At 33.1% G+C, this 8,811-nt stretch overlaps 1 pseudogene; it reads left to right on the forward strand.

The window, feature by feature from the left end:
* The first annotated feature begins 3,979 nt into the window (after positions 1 to 3,979).
* On the forward strand, positions 3,980 to 4,076 carry LOC138808175 (U6 spliceosomal RNA; annotated as a pseudogene).
* The last annotated feature ends 4,735 nt before the right edge of the window (positions 4,077 to 8,811 follow it).

Raw genomic sequence — 8,811 nt, forward strand, 5'->3', positions numbered from 1 at the left:
AGTAGGACATAGAAATAGGACATAGAAGCATTTTCCTTTTGTAACAGACACTTTCTTCCAAGGTATGGGTGATTTAACTCTATTCTCCTCCATACATCTTGGTGAACAAATGCAAGACCAAGAGAAAAATAATATATTAAAATAATTTTGCATAGAATAACTTCACTGTTCCTGATATGGTATCTAAGGAGAATCTTAAGAGAGAAAATAAAAAGTGCAGTATTTTTTGGTTTTCTCTAAGCATCTTCTTAGCAAAATATATCTTTGAGGTTAGACAATTCTGATTGAACCAACAAGTGATGGAGTACTTATTTTTGTGGGCACTTTAGACACAAGAAGTCTTTCAAGGTAAAAGAAAAAAATATATAGCCAAATATTTGTGATCACAGGCTCTTGGACTGTTTTCTGGAGACAAAGTTTTACATTAGATTTCTCCTTATTAACATAGATGTTATTTCATGGCAACCAAATACAAGAGGGAAGTTTTATGGACTCACTTGGCCAATTAAACAACATGAAAGAAGAAAATGGCAAATAATATTTAATGAAATTACTTTGACCAATTACTTTGACAGAAGAAAGAAGAAAAAATATAATTCAAAATACATTGACTTAAAAGTATGAAGAATGAGTAGTGAAGAGAGATTAGAGAAAATATAGAGGATTGTTTTCTCTCCAGTGGAGTAATGGGTTCTTGATCTTGTTTCTTCCATTCTACCTCACAAGCTACCAAGTGTGTCTCAGGACTGGATTATCCAGTTCAGACAGAAAACTCATAGAAGTAAGATACTGTATATAGCAGATATAGGTGATTTATAACCTTAGACAATCTATTTAATTCTGTTCAAATTTCTCCCCTATCCCAAACTTCCCTCTTTGAACAGCTTTCTTTGCTTTTCCCAAGACTGCCCTTCATTAACTGATTAAAATTTTGAGTGGTCATATTCATACTCTCTAGAGATTGCTGTTTGGTTGTGATTTTTGTGTGTTTTTGTTTCTAGTTGTGTTTTTTAACTGAATTTTAAAAGTTTATGCAATTGTGTTACAATTAAATATATCCATCTAATTGTCCAATGCTCCTAGATCAGAGTCACTCCTTCTATCGTTCTCAACCAACCCTTTCTCCAAGATTTATTTCCAATTTACCACTTCCTTCATCATATGTGTACATTCAGTATTCTAGCTGTATTTGCTCCTTGTTCATTTTTCATTCATTCTATGTCTTTACTATAATTCCTCTTTGGTTTCAACTTCCTGATAGTCATTCTGTTAAACTATTAATACTTTGAAAGGTTTATATACATTCCATGGAGTTTCAATCCTGCATATTCTTGAAATGATGTCAGCTTATATTTCCATAATTCATTCATCTGCAGCAACAATTTGCAAGACTGGAGACGGGAAGCACCTAAACATGATTTTTTCTCAACCGTTTGAAAGATTATTTAGTCAAAAAGAAAGTTAAAAAATGGCTTAGAATGTATTACTAACTGCATTTTTATAAATGGCTTTGTACAATGTTGTGATTCTTTTATTTTACATGGAATAATATTTTATACTACCTATATAGGTAGTATATAGAATATATATCATATTCCTAAATAGGAATATGATAGAAATAGAAGACAGATATTATGTTTGTCATATCTCTGATTAGTACCCATATTCAAGACTTAAAGTCATATTTCTTACTATGTTAGACAGAGGGAAAACATAAAATAACATATGATAAGGCAACTATTTGTGATTGTTTAAAATGTACCTTATTAAATGATGAAATTTATTAGCTAACATTTGGGTTTGAAATTTAGGAGGCTGACATATTAAACACATTTCTGAAAGGCCCATACTGAAAAACACAAATTGTGGCTGGTACTATTTCTACATTTTAATGAATGGTTGAACATGTTTGGCATTAGTGCTGTGTAAATAATTCAACTCTATTGTAACTTGCTCCCTACACTTGAAAAACTTGTATTGTCACTAAGTATCATCAACTTGTCAAATGTTATTTTGGCGAAAGTGATTTTAAAAAGTTTATTTGAAAAGGAATATACTTTCAGGAGATTAAATGTAGATTATCATTGGTTTGAGACTGACATTTTTATACCACAGAACCATGTTGTACTGAAGTCCCAGTGTTTTGAAGCACTCCTTAGTGATTCAAATGTTTTTCTGAATTACATTTGACCTCTAAGTCAAGTTTTCGGGCTTTGGTAGAACAATTATAGATCTATCCTTCTAGGAACTATTTTTTTGCCCACTTATGTTGGACTAAAATCTTTCGTTAATCATAGGTGAGGGGTATTAAAAATAATCTTATGACACTTTGTGAACTTGTTCACTCATATGGGCTGGTCATCTGTAAGTTGAATGTTTGAATTACAGTACTTTCTCTCAAATTTTGTGATCTCATCCTTCATTTTAAGTTGCCTTGCATTTCACAATTGCTTACTGCTAATTCCTGCATCTCAAGGAATTGGGGCCCTGCAATATAGGAAATGCGAAATTGAGATGGATCTTCAATTACTTTGTGTTGATATGTTTCATGGGCCTTGGTGAAAACTCTTGCCCCTGTTATCTGATGATGCAGGTAACTGGGCCTTGGGATCTTAGGACCCATGGGTACTGCAGAAGAATAATATTTTTTAGACATCTTAGCAAAATTTGGGCATAATCAGTAAGAATGCTTCAGAAATATGGACAAAAACAGTTTGGGACAAGCGAGTTAAAACAAAAAACAGAGCAGCAGAGTAAAATCCATTACAGATTAGAGGAAAACATTGTTTTTTTCTCTTGTGGATTCAGAAGACCAAGAACAGTTATAATGTATCACAAGTTTATACTAAAAAGATTGCATTGATACGTTTCCTAGTCTAATATATATTTGAAACCTAAATATTTATATTCCAATTCTATTTATTGGAGTAAATAAATATCAATTTATTTGTCAAATTATCAACTAATTCTAGTAAGTTTCATTGTGTGAAATATAAAATCAGCACATAAAAATATAAAATATATAACTATATATAATATGATTAAAAGACACACGTTTTGTATTGTTCTGTTGTAGTTACTGTATCAAAGGCAACTCTGTTTTAAAGTATGATTCCATTATCTCTACTTCAGTGTTTGATAGAGTTAGAACTAAAGCTTTATCATTTGTAGATTTACAGCATGGAGGCAAGAGAAAAGACTGTGATTAAAACATTATCAATTTAATGCCTAATAATGAGGAGAAACATATGCACTTCTCCTGCAACTATGAAAATATTTGGTGATAAAAAGGCAGTAGTGTAAGTTCCTGCCAGGAACTTAGAGACAGGTCAGGACATTAAGTAATCATGCATACGAACAATTTTTTCACCTTCTTGGCTTTAGCTACTTTTAAATGGAATGTATAATAAACAATTATATTTTGATAAAATACCTTCTCGTCTGAACAGTTCTGTTTGAACTGTTCATCTCTCTATGATCCCTTATAACCAAGATTAGTTTTGTTCTAGTAAGAAAATCTTTGCTGTCATGGTAAGGTATTCTGGTTGGTCTCTTCCCACATGGAAGAAGGGTAAAGGCTCAGGTAGACATTTGTTCCAGTAAAACTTTATTTGGGAAAATGTCAGCTGAAGAAGTTTAGAAGTAGCTCTTAAGCAACGCTTAGTTTGAATCCATTAGGTCCACAAAGCTGGATAAATAAGTACTTGAGAAACCATCACATTTGGACCAAACTATAAATAATAGAGAGTATGATCAAATTCCAAATAAAAAGATTTAAGATACTCATTGGCAAAAAAAGTTTGGAAATGTGAGCAATCGACTGATCAATATAATTTTTTCCACTATTCACAGAATTTTAAGGAAATAAGATCAATAGCATTGTTAGGAACAATAAGGTTTCCTTGTTACAAGTAGGCACCCATAGATATAAGCCTGTATAAAGATTGCATCATTAACTATTAAATTTAGAGGATACTACATGCTTCAGCAGCAAGTATACTCAAATTACAATACAGAGATTAACATGGCACTTGCACAAGTACAATATGAAAATTTGAGAAGTATTCCATATTTTTCATTCTTCACATGCAAGAAATGAAAAAAAGTGATTAAAAAGTTGATGACAAAATTACAAGTGTAACAATACCCGTAATTCATATAATTAAGTTTGACATCAGTGTATTAAATCACCTCAGAAAGGTGTTTACATAGCATAAACTTTACAAAACTTTTCAAAATAGACAACATTGTCATTTTATCCCAAAGAAAAATAATATTAAGACCTAGAAAAAAAGGACTCAAACTGTTTCTATATGGAATACAATCCAAAAGGACACATTAATGATCCTATATATTATAAAATAATATAGAATTCAAAGTATATCTAGGAGAAAATAAATTATGAACATTATGCAAACATAGAATATAGAATATTTTAAAATATACTTTTTCAGACAAGCACCAGAAATATTTTAGTTTCTGTACTACTCATTTCAACAGGTAAATTAAAATTATTTCTTATTAAAAAATCACAAACTCTGAAGAAGTTATTATACATGTTTACAAAAACTATTGAATATATTTTTCCATCCAAGGCAGGCAATTCACTTGGAAGAATTCCGCGGAATCCATGAATTTTTACAGTAAAATTTTGGTGCTGCCGGGCACTGGTGGTTCATGCCTATAATCCTAGCTAAACAGGAGACTGAGATCTGAGGATCATGGTTCAAAGCCAGCCTGGGAAGGAAAGTCTGTGGTACTCTTATCTCAAATAAACCACTAGAAAACTGGAAGAGGAGCTGTGTCTCAAGTGGTAGAGGGCTCACCTTGAGCTGAAGATCACAGGGATAGCTCCAGGCCCAGAGTTCAAGCCCCATGACCGACCAAAAAAAAAAGATATTGCTTTTATTTGGATTGTGAAAATATTTTGTAGGGACACAAAAGATGGACTTGCATTTTTGAAATTTAAGAAACTTAACCCGACCATTAGGACTTCGGTGAACAATTTGTACAGCCTTTCACAACTTCATAGAGGTAGTGATACATACTTATCCTTTTGGCAATATCGAATACAGTTTCTTCTATGTTGTTCTTCAGGCCTGGATTTATATAATAGTTCAACAGAAGGCGATCCAGCGTATATTTGCTATCTCAATTCTCAACATCAAGATATAAGGGTGTCAAGAGTCCTTTAGTTTGGGGAAGTGTTACTGTGTCTCAAGCGGTAGAGGACTCCCCTTGAGCTGAAGAGCACAGGGACAGCACCCAAGCCCAGAGCTCAAGCCCCATGACCGAACAAAAAAAAAAAAAAACCACAAGAACAACAAAAATCAAACAAACAAAAATTTTTGGGCTGGGAAAGTGGCTCAGTGGTAGAGTGCTTGCCTTGCATACATGAGGCCCTAGGTTCGATTTTTCAGCACCACATAAGCAGAAAAAAAAGCGGGAAGTGGTGCTGTGGCTCAAGTGGTAGAGCGCTAGCCTTGAGCTGAAGAGATGAGGGACAGCGTCCAGGCCCAGAGTTCCGGCCCCACGACCAGACCAAAAAAATTTTTTTAAAAAAAGAGTCCTTTAGTTTGGGCATTGGTATCTGTATCAAGATGAAGTAAGAAAGAAGCCACTCTGGTATTATTCCACGTATATGCACTGTTCAGGGGTGTCCAGTCATCTACAGTTATTGCATGTGCCGCTTGAGACACCAACTCACTGACAATGTTTAATTGTCCACCGTAGGCTTCTCGAAGAGGGGTATACTTATCATCATCCCTACTATTCACATAAGTGGCCTTTTGGGAAAGAAGTCTCCGCACTGTAGTAAGCTGAATATTTTCGGCAGCACAATGAAGAAATATGCTTGGATCCTTCTCCAATTTTTTTTCTTGCAATTGATACCATTCCTTACTTTTTCACCTTGTTCCCCATATTCCTAAGAATTGCCTAACCAGAGACTTTGAGTGCCAGTGGGAATGAGGTGTCCATTTATTTCCCTAATAGTTCACATTGGTTGAACTGGTCAGAAATATCTGGTGAATTTTCTGTAACTGTTTATTCCCCATGATTGTTTTTTCTCTTTTTCCAATTTTACTATTCGAAATTATTCTAACTGGAGAGTAGGGAATTGATGGAGAGCAGAGGAAAGATATTCCTCCATATTCAAATGTACACACTGAAAATGAGGACCAGTGATGTCTTCATGTGCAGCTTATTCTAGGCATGAGAAAATAGGAAATAATGTCTTCTATATAAATGATTTGGGAAATGGCAGAGCAAAAAGTGAAATGATACAACCAAAAATATAAAAGCAAAATAAATTAGGATAATTATGGAGCAATCATATTATCTATGAGAACCATGAAAGGGAGAGAGAAAGAAAGAGACAGATGTGTAATGACGTAGCTAGCCACAAAATCAATGCCTCTGATCAATTTGTAGAGCAAACAAAATTTTATTTTTTAAAAGAGATGGAAATCGAATTTATGTATTTACTTGAAGTTAGTAAATACATTTTTAGTAGCCTACGTAAAGAGACATAACTTTACCAAATTACAGACAGTAAAATAAATCCTTGATAGTTCTAGTAACAGATCTGACTGAAATCAGTTGAATCATACTTTTCTTGTACAATGAAGGAATAAGAGGGTAGTAAAGCAGCTAGAGAAGGCAGGGAGATTGTATCTGTGACAAAACTTTGTGGAAATTGGTATTGAGGATTTCTTACTGGTGATCCACTTGCACTGGAAGCATGATTCTGAAGTATTGCTTGCCGATTCTGAACTACTGATTTGATCATTATATTCTCCAAGAAGAAAATGAGAATTGACAGTGAAGGACTACTAATACATTTTGACCTTCTCACTAAGCACTTTCAATCATCAAAATTACATGAAGACAATAGACAGGCCTACTTTTTAGATGAAAGCAAGTTTCTTATAAAAACAAGGAATGTATGTAGTCATGCAAAGCACTTCTATTTTACCAATGCCTCATACATTTTTCTAATGTTGGGTACCAATAAATAATGGATCTATTAGAAAGCTCTTAAGGCTCCTATGTTCAATAGTGAGTTCTCTTACACTATATCATGGTATTTTTTGTGTATGGTTTTAAGAATAAATTTACATTACTAACTTGAATTTCTGACAGGACAGTATCATCACTGTACATCTTGCTTCTATACTCTCATTTTAAAATTACCATCTAAGTATGTGCATTAGATAACTATATAGGAAAAAGTAGAAGCCACACTGATGGTTTATGTCTTTAGTAGTAGTTAATCAGAAAGATGAAATCTGAGCATTGTGGTTTGAAAGCAGACCAAGAAAAAACAGTCCATTAGATTCTGATTTTAAAGTAACCAGCAAAAGCTTGAAATGGAGCTGTGGTACAAGCAGTAAAATGCTAGCCTTGAGAAAACTGAAACAAAAAATAAATTCTGGGACAAAGCTAGGCCCTGAGATCAAGCCCTAGTATTAGCACCAAACAAATAAATTAATTAATAAGGTAATTAATTAATTAAAACTAAATTAAGTGGTCTCATGTGGAGAGGCATGTAAAATGTAACATGCGTGTTAATGGTTTATGTATTATTTTGTAATAAGGCATATTATCATTTGTCCTAATCACTAATATTTTATGTGGACTTTTTTGTACAATAAACCCTCAATTTAGCATGCATGTATATGTGTGTGTACATGTGCGAACATGTGTGTATGTGTATATGTGTGTGTGTGCTGTTGCAATGTTGCTTGCCAATGTGGACAGGGTGAGGCTGAAAAAAAGCTAACTGTGTTGCAATGTTTTTATTTATCAGTGTTCTGTCATGTCATTTCAGTGGAACCATCCTTTGTACATATTATTTGTCTAATAATATCATAATCAAAGCATTTACAATATTAAGTTAGAAAAAGAGACCGCTGTCAGCTCTTATTGTATGTTAGGTAAAAAGATTCAGACATAATTAGTTGGTAAGTTGTTGCTATAAGATGAGTGTCAGTACAAAATACGTATTTGACCTCTTAAATTGGTTATACTTTTAAGATACACTCATAGAGTGATTTGGACTGACTTGACCAAACAGGTATTACTCTCTGATTATTCCTGTGAAACACAAGTTGGATAAACTCTTTCCGGATTTCTGTTGAAAATCACTTTCTTTGCAAGATTATATCTATTCTCACTAAGAGATAATCCAACCCATATTATGTTTGAATATCCCATCTTATTCATTGAAAATAAGTATTGTGGATATGCTTGTTAGATATTCCTTTCAAAAACGAACAAACAAAAAGCAAGTGTTATTTCCAGATTGTGGGTGCATTTGAAGGTGTTTTGTACATGCACAGGTATCTTTACTAATGGCTCTTTTGTGGGAGAAAATACGGCGACTTTAACAAATAAGGCTTTTTGAATATCTCTTCCAATATACATAACATCTCGGAGCAAGTCTTGCAATTTCTGAAAATCTTTTAAATATTTTAGTATTATTTCAGTTCATTGACTGTAGAGCTAAAATTTCTGAAATATTGTTAAGATCTGAAAATGTAAGTGGGTATATACCCATTTTTATGCTTCATTTTATGAAAACCCAGTTTTTATGAAAGTAAATGGAATAGAATAAAAGAATTAAGTGAATTGGGTAAGCTAATTATTAGTGTAATTTTGTTTTCTATTAATAGTCTATTGAATGTAGATGATGCAGTTAAATTATTTCCTCTATACTTCAGTTAGGTTTAGAATCTTTATAGTTATGAGTGAACTTTTAGTATAAATAAAGGTCTTTTAAAATGATTAGGATTGACCTTGTGCTTTTTG

This window comes from Dipodomys merriami, unplaced genomic scaffold (genome assembly GCF_024711535.1).
Source record: "Dipodomys merriami isolate MVZ:Mamm:240054 unplaced genomic scaffold, mDipMer1.0.p SCAF_445, whole genome shotgun sequence".
Lineage (NCBI taxonomy): Eukaryota > Metazoa > Chordata > Mammalia > Rodentia > Heteromyidae > Dipodomys > Dipodomys merriami.